We start from the raw sequence: 12,875 nt of genomic DNA, 5'->3' as shown, positions 1-12,875 counted from the left end.
ATGACCATTCCCAACAGATACAAATCCCATGAAAATAGTTTGATATTATAACCACTGGTGAGAGAGAATTTTAGCTGTGAAGTGTAGAGATTGGATCCTTTACTCATTACGAATGGGAACCAGATCCTGAAGCTGGAAGCTTCATTAACTACAGAAGTGATGCTTAGTGGTGGCATAAGCACAGAAATGGGGCATATGTAGCAGTCCTTCCCATCCAGGGATGATGGGGGGGCATGGTATCTCCAGTTGGGGTGACTGAGATGATTCATGGATTAGCTTGTTTATTTCAAGTGGTAATCACGTTCTTTTCAGAACATCGTTTTGGGTGATCCTAGTCTAAGGCTTTATCCTTCATAGGAAGCATGGATGAGAAGGCAAGTTAGCCTTCTCTCTTTTCTGATCCAAAGAATGTCCTCCTGGTCTCTGACTTCCCTACTGACCACTATCTTAGTGCTGACAAACATCTTCATGGTTTTAGATCTCATTGTTCACATTTGTATCTTAACACATTCTGACCCTATGTTTTTGGCAATGCAGACATAACATTCAAATTAGGTCATGGGGACCAACAAGTGGTAGCAATGCCTGGTCTTACATTCATGAAGTGAGTCCATCCTTACTGGGACCACAGAGCTGTGACTTCCTATTAGAACATAGCTCCAAGTGACATCTTTTTTATTCACTGTGGTATGTCCAATTGGGATTTCTGGGTTTGAGAAGGACCAGCAGCTTAAATATGCTTTCAGTGTTCAGCTGTCTTCAGTTGAACTGGGTCAAGCTCTCCTCCCTGTACTCTGCTTGCTCCAATAGTGAGACTTTTCTCAAAGTCGCAATCCTAACAATCCTATTTTGTGGCTTCTTCAGCATGAAGTGTTTTACATAATTCAGATAGTCTGCTTGTCTTCTCTTCCACCTCTGTGGATGAGCAATCTGAGAAAGAAATTGGTGGCCAGTGAGTTACATATGTATATACATAACATCGATACACAGAAACAAAAAATGCATCAAAATATAAACAGATGATTGGATTAAAGTGAGCTTTTCTTCCTCAAATTTTTTTCCTCAAATTTTATAAAATGAGTGTAAATTACTTTGTAATCTAGACAGCAATACTCTTAAATATAAAATGAACAATTTTGAAATTTAGAGAAATATTACCGTTTCCATCTTAGATACACTCACAATGTTTCTTTCTTTTTTTTTTATTAGAAGAGTGCAATTTTGGAGAATATAAGCAATGTACTATTGTCCCAATTTCTTGATTTACTCAGCAATTGTCTTCTGTTCATTGGTATTAGTATAAATGTGCATGTTAATTTCCCCATGACGATTAGTTTTTGAGGTGCTCAAGGGGAGATGCTCAGCTCTTGCTGAAGGGGAGATGGAATCAACATTTTACTTAAAGTTTAAGCTGAGTATATGCTGTGTGGTTATCAGCAAGACATCCAACCTTTCTGAAGAATAGTGTAAATGATAATGAGTCATTGTAAATGCCAACTTAGATAATACATGCAAAACTTCTTTTAAAGTGTGGGGTGTATTATATATCTAGGGATAATAATAATTATTATTAATAATAAATAATTATTATTAATTTTTGATTATTATGATTAAATAATTATTATTTCTATTTTAAAGTTCATAGGTGTCCTTACAAGGCTCTCTTCTCCTTATTGTTGGGCATGGACTGACTGACACTCTCTCTTAGTATTTTTTTAAAAAATATTTATTTATTATTTATTATTTTTATTATTTATTATTTAATATTTATTAAAAATATTTATTTATTTGTTTGTTTAGGCCACACCGGGTCTTAGTTGTGGCATGCGAGATCTTCATTGCAGCGTGCGGGATATTTAGTTGAGGCATGTGGGTTCTTAGTTGTGGCATACAGGATCTAGTTCCCTGAACAGGGATTGAACCTGGGCCCCCTGCATTGGGAGCACGGAGTCATAACCACTGGACCATCAGGGAAGTCCCTCTCCTAGTATTGATCCAAGCAGTGCTCAGCTTCACTGGTCAACCCTCTCTTCTGTGACTACAACAGGAAATGTCATGCCACCATGACTTTGCCCAGGTATTCCCTTCACCTGGAATCCTCTTCTCCACATTCCATCCAACTTGCCTTCTCAGGTAGGCATAACTCTATTCATCTTTCAAGGTCCAGCTCAAAATTTCACATTTCTGTGAAGCCTTCTCTGGTAACCCCTTAGGAAGAATAAGTTGTTCCATCCTCTGCATTAACCTCTCTTTCTAGAATCCCTTAGACTATGTTGTAATTAGTTGTTTACAAATCTGTCTCTTTAAACAGATCAGTGATTCTTGGCTGTTGTGTTAAGGTTGGCAGATAGATAATGAATCTTCCCCTGATACACTACCAACATCGGCTCCAAGTGTGAGGCTTATTTTTGCTACAACTGAGTATACACATTTATTATAGTGACTTCTGTCAGAAGGTATGATGAGCTGAGCAAGTTGTGCAATGTGGTATAAAACAGGGTGTTATTTGCTACAGGGAAAGGTAAGAATTATCAACAGAAGGCCAGGAATGAATAGAGATCAGAAATTTATGTGAAGCCAGTCCACAGTTCTATCCCAACAGTGAGACAGTGCTTTGTGATTGATGAAGGAAACTTAAACCCTTCAAATGCACACCCAAATTTCTAGTATTTAGGAGTGTATCACAGATAATTCCTTGGCGGTCTATTGCCTAGGACTCTGTGCTTCCAATGCCACGGGCCCAGATTCAATCCCTGGTCAGGGAACTAAGATCCCACAAGCTGCGCAGTGTGGCAAAAAAAAAAAAGAAAGAAAAAAGAGTGTATCACAAGTACAAAAAGAATCGGGCACCACTGGACTCAATGTTGAGTTCCTTGAGGGCATGAATTTGTATTTGAATGAAAAATATAAGAGTAATACATAAGCGTGCCTAGAGCCCGTTCTCTGCAACGAGAGAAGCCACCGCAATGAGAAACCCATGCACCGCAACGAAGAGTAGCCCCCTCTTGCAGCAACTAGCGAAAGCCCGCGCACAGCAACGAAGACCAAACACAGCCAAAATAAATAAATTAAATAAATAAATTAAAAAAAAAAAGAGTAATACATAAGAAACAGGACTGGTAGGTCTAAAAAGGGAATTGGTCAAGTAATTTACTGGTGACTGTTAAGTATGTCACTTTTCTAATGTGAAGTAAAGAGATTTTTGGTAAAGTGATTGTCAGTGACCAAGTCACTTGGGCAAGTGAGTCCAGTTTGTTTTGTGGTTAAGATCTCGAGCTTTGGGAATTCCCTAGTGGTCCAGTGACTAGGACGTGGGTTTTCACTGCTGTGGACCCAGGTTCAGTCCCTGGTCGGGGAACTAAGATCCCACAAGCTACATGGTGTGGCCAAAACCAAATGAAACAAAAGATCTTGCGCTTTTACATCAGATGGATATGTGCTCAAACCCCAGCTTGGCTACTTATTACCTGTGTGATTTGGTTGCTTAATGTCTCCAAGCCCCACTTTTCTTGTCTTTAAATGAGGCTAATAGACTACATCAGTTGGGATAATTTTGACTACAAGTAACAGACATTCCAACAGTAAGATAACTGGCTATTTCACATTGCTAGAAATTCAAAGGCACAGTGGATGCCATTGTGAGATTCAATGACTCTAATGTTCTTTCCATCTTTCAGCATTATCATCTTCAGGGTTCACTACTTTCTGAAGGGAAGTAGAGGCCACACATTCCAGTGTCTGTGGCTTAGGAGCAAGGGAAATTTTATCTGAAGACCACTGGATTAGCAGCTTATTCACAAATTAATGACTGGTAACAAGGATGGAATTATCATAACTGGTATAGACCAATCATCTCAGGACAAATAAATGCTGGAGAGTCCATCACAACCACTACAAAATCAACTTTTTCTTTTTTGGCCACGCCACCTGGCTTGTGGGATTTTAGTTCCCCAACCAGGGGTCGAACCCAGGTGCCTGGCAGTGAAAGAGCGGAGTCCTAACCACTGGACCGCCAGGGAATTCCTTTTTTTTTTTTTTTTCAAAGGAAACTGTTTGCAAAATTCTTAGCTCATTGTTTGGAACATGGTCAGAGGATAGCTCTACTTACCAACCAGCCACGAATTCAGACCTGAAATGACCAACTCAAATTTCAGATTTGTAATAACATTTCTTGCCCTTTTCTTCTTTCTTTTACTTAGAAGTCATTTTTTGCCTAAATCCCTCTTCTCACCTCTCATCAAAATTTGCCAGGGCTGTGTCTCACACACAGTGGACGTAACTGTGAGCATCTTAATGTCCTGGTGCCTCTTTGCTCACCTGCCAGTGATTTTTAGGTATTGTAGTCTGAAAACTCTCTTTTGGCCTGAGGAGTTTGGATTTTGTTGTGTGTGTGTTCTTGAGGAAGGCAGGAAGCAATTCCTAAGACTAAGAGTCAGACCCTGGATTAGGTGCTTTCATATAAGATTTGGCTGAAGCAGACCCGGGCTACCCTATCTCTCCCACTCACCAGCTGGGTAATCTTGTGCAGACTACCCTCTCCTGGGAGGCTCAGTTGTCTCTTCTGCAAAATAAGGATGATCTGCTGATCAAGGAAATAAGGGTTTAGAAAGGTTTCCTAAATAATTTAGCTCCATGAAGATACTAGTTACTTTTCCTCCACTTGGTAGCTTTTTTGTGTACCATATAAACGTAATAGTCAGATGGGCATAGCCTACTCAAGGGGAAGGTAGAAAATAAACAATGCAAATGACTTGATCTGGGAGCAGCTTCCTATGTTTAAAGAAAAAAGAAAGCATGTTTCTTCTTGTTCTTCTGCAGGAACTTCCCCACCCTTGATATTTTTAGTGACCTCAATGGGACTCCATTGAGACTCCATTGGGTGACTCTCCCAGTGTTCAGAAAATGTCTCTGACTGAACAGGAGCAAGGTGGGTTGGTTTGTTTGGTCTATGTTTGGACCTATGGTCTAGGTGGAGAGTTCCACATTCACCAATGAGAAGCAAAGTCATCTGCTTTTCTGGATTGATGGACAAAGTGCTATAAACCTTTACATATTTGGTAAATCAATGAAATGCACTCAAGGATAAGTGTCAGTCTCTAAAGTGTTCTTTTCTGGGGTTTAAGACTGAAATGATCAGAGCTGTCTTTCAGATAATGAGAACTATCATTTCTTGGGAAGTAGCATCAAATAAAGTGACTTTTAGGGATATTCCTTGGCCTAATCTAAACTGAAACAGATACTGCACATGGCTTTATTTAGGAGCCTGGAAGTTGAACATGGAAGGAGTTCTTAACTCAACATCCTTGCAGATTGTAGAAACTGGTTGATATTTCCTGACAAGGCCTCTTGCCAATCTAACCTCTCCTAGCTAAGCTATTTTAACTCCGGTCTTAGGCTGATGTATCTCCTAGCAACACATCTTCTCCTAAATAAAAACAGATCTCCCAGATGGTCTCATTCACTCTTTCCATCTATTGACCAACTGTGTTACCCATTCACATTACTTTCTCAACCTTCGTCATTATTTTTCTTTTCTATTCTCTTCTTTCCACCTCATTCTTTTATTGTTTTCTCTTCATCCTTCTAAGCTGATGATCTAGATTAGCACTGTCCATTGTGGGAGCCATTAGCCACATGTGTCTATTTTAATATAAATTAGAATTAAAGAAAATATAAAAAATTCAGTTTCTCTTCAGTTGCATTAGTCACATTTCAAGTCCTTGATAACCACATGTGGCTAGTGGCCACCGTATTGACTGGACAGTGCAGATACAAAAGATTTTCATTATCACAGAAGATCCTGCAGATAGTACTGATCTAGGTATTCAATTTTTCTACTTCCTGTAGTGCTTTCCCCCCCTACTTTCAGCTAATTTCTACCAATTTTTACCCTTATTCCTATAAAAAAGTCAAAGATACTCATTTGAAACAAAAGAAATATCTTGATAAATTGTTCACATATGTGGCACAAATGTTCTTTTTCTTGGGCATAGCCATTTTCTAGTTTCTGTAAACTTTTCAGCAGATTAACTTGGAGATCAGAGAGTTGTTGTAACCTTTAAGATTTTTATTCTCAAAGACGGAATTTCATATGAGCTATGGAGACATGTAATCCCTCATTCTTTGAGGCGGCCATCAACACAATTCAACAGTGATTACTGAGTGGAAACTTTGTCATCAGAAAAGGACAGTAGCTTCCTTCACACCTGTTAGGATGGCTTTTATCAAAAAACAAAAATGTAACAAATGTTGGTGAGAATGTGGAGATATGTCGTATACTTTTGGTGGGAATGTAAGTTGGTGCAGCCACTATAGAAAACAATGCGAAGGCTCCTCAAAAAACTAAAAATGGAACTACTGTATGATCTAGCAATCCCCCTTATGAGTATATACCCAAAGGAATTGAAATCAGGATCTAGAAGAGATATCTGCACTTCAATGTCCATTGTAGCATTTTTCACAATAGCCAAGACACACACACACATACACACACGGTGGAATATTATTCAACCTTAAAGAATAAGGAAATCCTGTCATTTGCAATAATATGGATGAATCTGTAGGACATTATGATAAGTGAAATAAACCAGACACAGAAGGACAAATACTATGTGATACCACTTACATGATAAATCTAAGATAGTCAAACTCATAGAAGCAGAGAGTGGAATATGGCTGCCAGAGGCTGAGAGAAGGGGGAAACTAGGAGGTGTGAGTCAAAGGGTACAAAGTTTTGATTATACAAGATGAGTAAGTCCTAGATACCTACTATGCAGCATAGCATTAACAATACGGTATTGTGCACTTAAAAATTTGCTAAAATGGTAGGTCTTACATTAAGTGTTCTTATCACAAAATAATAAACATAATAATAATGATAATAAATAAGAGGGCAGGAGGAAATTTGGAAGTGATGGGTAGGTTTAAAGCATAGGTTGTGGTGATAGTTTCACCAAACTTATCTCCAAATTCATCGAGGTGTATACATTAATTATGTATAGTTTTTGTATGTCAAAAATTATTTTATTTTATTTATTATTTATTTATTTTTGGCTGCATTGGGTCTTCGTTGTTGTGTGGGCTTTCTCTAGTTGCAGTGAGCAGGGGCTACTCTTCATTGCGGTGTGCGGGCTTCTCATTGTGGTGGCTTCTCTCGTTGCGGAGCACAGGCTCTAGGTGTGTGGGCTTCAGTTGTTGTGGCATGTGGGCTCAGTAGTTGTGGTGTGGAGGCTCTAGGGCGCGCAGGCTCAGTAGTTGTGGCGCACAGGCTTTGTTGCTCCGCGGCATGTGGGATCTTCCTGGACCAGGTATCAAACCCGTGTCCCCTGCATTGGCAGTTGGATTCTCAACCACTGCGCCACAAGGGAAATCCCGAAAATAAATTTTTTTAAGGAGGCCGATCTAACTTTCAGATTTTTTTCTCTAACTTTTTGCCTTTCCGTCCCTGCCAGCTCTGATCTTGACTTACTCCTCAAATTGACTCTTGCCCTTTGCTTTTTGTCAACCCTTTGATAAGGGTTGTCATCTTTTTCACTGGAGTCAGCTCCTGATTTCAGCCTGTTCTGTTTCGTTCCTACGCTAATCTTGCTAAATTTGATGACTCACCTGCATCGTTGCCAATATGCAATCTCCCTGCACCCAGTTTTGCCTTGCCCTTCAGAATTTGAGGGCATACTTGGAGTCTGAGGAGACTCTGCTTAGTCCTCCATTAACAAGCATGAGTTTTGACTTCTTTTATTTGCCTTGCACTCAGCTTGGAGAGATTGAAAAGTAAGAATTTTTACCTTCAAGGAGTTTACATACTTGCTGGAGATGAGGCAAGAAATAAGGCCAGATGATTAGCAAGGATTGGGTCCATGAGTGGTGTAGACCTAAGAACAATTAGAATTAAGAGAAGGGTTTAGATTATTTCATTGAAGAGGTAGAACCTGGCTGTCTGAGGAAGTTTGGGCAAGATTTGGATTGGCCAAAGGACAGCATCACAGTTGGTGGACTAGGGCAGATGACATGCGGACGAGAATCACTTAGGACTTGACTTTCCTCTACATTATTTGCTTTCCTTCTTCATTTTCTGTTGGCAGTCACATCCACATCTGGGCCCTGGGTGTCACCATCCTTCATTCTGATGCTTTCTTTTATGTGGTTTCCCTTGACTGCCTGTGCTAGTGACTATCCCAGGGAACTTAAGATTCATTTACTTTTTATTTTTATTTGTTGGGCATATATGAAGACATTTGGGATATTTCACTGGGGATAAGTCACTCATTCTAAGAGCTGAGATTAAGTCTGTGGCAAACTGTGCCCGTATCTCCCACCAAGATGAGAGAAAGAAACATTGCTTGTTGGTTTCTTTTCTGGAGACTTCTGAGATCTTAATTATTTGAAGCCTTTCCACTGAGCTCATATTTTTCATGTATCATTTTTGGGTATAGACAGGTATCCAGGGTTTATAACCCTTATTTTTCAGATGGGAGATCTGAATTTCCACGATAGGAAATGATGAGCTCAGGATGTGAGCTCCTCTAGGGGTTGGGGCTGTTCCTTTTTTCTCCCCAGTGCCTATTGTTGTTCCTGGAACATATCAAGTTCTCTGTAAATGTTTTCTGGGTGAATATTTAATGAATGTCTCAGAAAAAAACAACAGTAATGCAGGGCTTGAGCAGAGCTCAGCAAAGCGAAGTGTGTAGAACTTCATCCTTTTGCAATGATTTAGAGTTCTACTTGTTCAAAAGTGTCCAATGTTTAAAATTACGTCCTCTCTGAAGTTTTGCAGTGACATCCCCCTTGACTGTTAGGCACTGATTCATTGTGATTTCATAGCACTTTTATCCCTCAAAGCACCAAACACATGATACTTTGTGACCTCTTCCCCTGTCTCTTCCTCTAGCTGTTGAGCTTTTTCAGGAAATCGTTTCTTGTTTATTTTTCTAAGTTCAGTACCTGGCACATAGCGGGCACTCAATGATTGCTTTGAGAATAAATGATCCTATGGTCATATGTCACAGTGGATGCTGTTGGTGCTCCACACAGATGCCCTCAGATACCATCCCCAAGCTCCTGTATGGTGTGCTCCTAACAGTTCACACCATCAACCTTCTGGAGAGGACTAGCCTTGGGCCATTGGACACTCTGTGCCCTGACCTTCCGAGATCCATAGTGCTCGGTAGTTTACATTCCTCAGGGGTATCCTGGAGCTGGTGGTTTACTGGGTCAGGAGTATGAAATCCCAGGTCCCTTTCCTCAAAGTTGAAAAAACTCTGCAGCATTATTTATCCTCCAGAGCTCGTCGCAAGTTCAGATCGATGCTGGAACTTCCCCTGAGCTCACACCATGATTGACTTCTTTCTCTGTGCTGTCCTGATTTCTCTGCCCTTCCCAGTTTCTCCTGAGAATATTTCTTCAGTAGGTCTCCCCTGCAAGAATCCTTACCTCAGGTTTTGCTTTGGGGAAAGCCAAACTAAGACCTATGCTAATTCTGAATGTTGGAATTATACATGCAAGTTTCTCTGCAATTTATACTGAAATAATAAGCATATTTCAAACACTCAGGTAATTTCAAGAAGTATTTGAGATAGACCTCCTGTAATAATTTCCAATACCGTTTTTATGATGCAACATACCTTTCATGGGGAAGTATAGCCCTTGATAAACCTATTGCTAGAGAGGACTGGCTTTCTTCCTCACAAAAAGAAGTGTGTGTTTCTAAGGAAAAAAAACCAGGAAGCCAGCACTGATGTTAAACTGGACCACTCACGTATTAGAGCTGAAGAGATGAGACCCTAATGTATGAGTCACAGAGAAAACACAGCTGGAATGAAGCAAGGCATACCAGCACATTCAGGAATGTCACCAATTCATTTCTGAATGGGGGAGGGAAATGTAGTCAACTGTGTAACACATACCTCTCTGTTTGCTACTTCCCATTGCACCTCTTCATGTCTCCTTTTCTACAGCTCTCCAGATCTACTTCTCTCACTATCCCCACATAGCTGGTCAAATTTCCTTCCATGTCCTGGTGAGTCACCGCAGTAGGACCCCAGGTGCCAATGGAAAGAGTAATGGCTGAAAACTCTGGCTTCTAAATGGTTGTGTGTATATTTCCAAGAAGAATAGATCACTGGCATTTTAAAGGGATCATAAATATACCATTAATGAAACTGGAAGCCATCTCTTCAGCAGCCAGATTAGTGTCAGGAGTTGACACTGTTCCTAGAAGAGGGGAAAGCACTAAAATAAAATTCCCTGGGTCCAAATATCTCCATGCTGCACAGGCGTTGGGTGTGAATGACACTTGGAGGAACATGTGCATCAATATCTTTTAAGTGCACACTGTCCCTTCTTAAACCCTTGGGCTGGCGACAACTTGAAATACAGAAGGCGTCGCTCTGCATAGGCTATTTAACCAAGGAAAGATGATTGTCAGTTTTCTCCAGCGTTCTTTTATTAATAGTCTATAAACACGGATGTCCCTATTAGGTGCAGGTCCTTTTCTTTATTTGAAATCGCCATTAAATTACTCTCCCCAAATACTGTAGCATAGCCGCAGACCTCACTGAACATAAACTTTATAAGCTTGTCCTCTCTCCCTTGAGCTTTCCCCTGCTTAGCTGCCCGTCCTCCAGCTCTGAGTGTGTCATCTGGCCTGCTCTCCAGCTGAGCACAGTTGGGAAAATGGCAGCTCTCACGGAGAGACAGCAGAGCCATCCACCGTCATGGAGCTATTGAAACATTGACAGATATGACAGATATTTCCAAAGCTGTGCGAAGCATTAATTTTAATGTACACTGTGTGTCGTTACTTAGTAAATATTTATTTGGCCGTGAAAGATCGGAGAGGTAATCACTTCTTTCCTGCAAATACAGTTCCTGGAGGAGTTCCATCTCCCTTTTCTTGAGGGAGCTCAGGACTCGGTGGAGTTTGGAAACAGAACATGGGGAAAGGAAAGATGCAAGAGGCAAGATCTCTATTCTAGAGTCAGACTTGAACAGTCTTCCATGTTTCGTCCAAAGCATTTCCTTTGTCCACATGGACACAGTCTAACCATGTTGGCTTAGCAACCAATAAGAATCTTGTTTAGCTAGAAAATAATTTCTAGGAGGTCTGGATTGCCAATGAGATCTTATCTGAAGACAGGTAAATCTACCTGACACTCTCTTCCACTCCACTTTTCCCACCTGAATCTCCTATTATAGACTTTTCATTTGACCTCTATAGTCATTGGCTGTCAAATATACACAGAGGTCTGTCTGGGGTCCATCTCTTCAGATGCACAGCAGACCATTTAAGCTAAATGGATGGGGAAGCTGGAAGGCAGTAGATTGAGGTACAATAATAATCATTGAACACCAGCAAAGGCATATTTATTTCCACATGTACTATCTCAGTTAATCCAAACAACTCCCTCCCGTTCAGGCATTTCACAGAGGAGAAAACTGAGACATGAAGAGGACAGAATACTTTTCCCAATGTCACCTAATGGCAGAATCAGAATTTAGACTTGGGACTTCCAAATCCAAGGTCTAGTGCTCTGTCAGCTATACTGCCACAGAGAACATTGCATACATAAAAGCATTTCGTAAACCTTAAATCTTTATGAAAATGTTAGTTACTGCTATTGTGGATAGTTAGAAAAATGTGCTTGTTAGTTTTGTCTGGCTGGTCAGCCATCCAGGGCTTTTCTAATGAGGCAATGAACCCAACAGGGGTGAGGGGATGAGCTGCCAAGCCTTTCACATCAACTTTGTGCGCACTAATTAAACATTATGCCTGGATAAATGGCCCAGGATGACAAAGTCCACAGCTTCTCACAGATGGTTCCAGGAAGTCGCATGGTTGGCTGGAGAGAATTTGGTCATGAATAAGATGCAACCTCAAACCTCCTCCACTGGTTCTGTGTGAACAGGTACATTAATCTTCCTTTGTATCAGTAGCAAGCTGTGGGGTGAATGGCAGGTGGGCCCCAGAAGTCAATTTCCCATTGGTGAGTATCTGCTAAATATATGCTGATTTCATTATAATATATAAGGAGAGCGATATATACTGCGCTATGAGATTGAGCTCTAAAATACTAATTCATTTTAAGTGTTTTTTTTTTTTTTCTTTGAACCTATGCTGTTTATCTTGGCAACCTCCCTTAAATGTCCTTTGACTTTTTACAAGCTGGTTTATTTGTCAAGTTTGCTCTCTTCATTTCTTTGTGTTCAGTGGAACTTCTCTGGGATTTTCCTCCAACAAAATTTTACACCAGCGAGGGAAATATACATAGTCTAATTCCCTAGGGAATGAAATAGGTTTACAACTTATGCAAGATATTGGTCATGCATACTATTATTATAATAAATATTAAGACAACTCTAGCTTGGAGTCTCAGAGGCAGCTAGCTGTCTACACAAAACTTTACTAAATCTGGGGTATGCTCTACCTTTTCTGTCTCAAGTTCTGCAAGTATAGAAAAACCAAGTTTTTTCTTCACTTCAGTAGTTGTGTGACTGGCTGATTATAGCTTTTGTGTGTGTATTGTGGTAAGGGTACGTTTTCTTGTGGAGTACCTGAAAAATCAGTCAGAAGAGAAACTACTTAAAAGTCTTGAATCGTCTAGTCACCCAAATGAGAATGTATTTGCTGATGGTTAACATGAAGATGGGTCTTCTACACCCTCTATCTAATGTTACCCAAGATATGTGACTTCAGTGGATCCACCCCACTAAGTCTTGGACAGGGACTCAACACCTGATATAAGCAGACCATAATCTTATTTACCCCAAGCTCTTATCCAGATCCAGTATTGATATTTGGGGCAAGTCTTTATTTACTTGACACCATGCTGGTTTTTTAATATTTATTATTATTTATTATCCTGTTAATGCTTAAAAAA

At 40.2% G+C, this 12,875-nt stretch overlaps 1 long non-coding RNA gene across 3 annotated transcripts in view; it reads left to right on the top strand.

Moving 5' to 3' along the window:
* Positions 1–1,773: 1,773 nt before the first annotated feature.
* The window catches only part of LOC309634305, a 138,437-nt gene continuing 127,335 nt past the window's right edge, over positions 1,774–12,875 (top strand). For all 3 annotated transcript variants that reach the window (XR_014247960.1, XR_014247961.1, XR_014247962.1), the window contains exon 1: positions 1,774–11,981. This is a non-coding gene — a long non-coding RNA (uncharacterized lncRNA). The remainder of the gene's footprint in view (positions 11,982–12,875) is intronic.

The sequence above is a fragment of the Balaenoptera borealis genome (assembly GCF_965194805.1).
Source record: "Balaenoptera borealis genome assembly, chromosome: 8".
NCBI lineage: Eukaryota > Metazoa > Chordata > Mammalia > Artiodactyla > Balaenopteridae > Balaenoptera > Balaenoptera borealis.
Note: the sequence above shows the minus strand (reverse complement) of the source record. Positions and strands in the feature narration are given on the sequence as shown.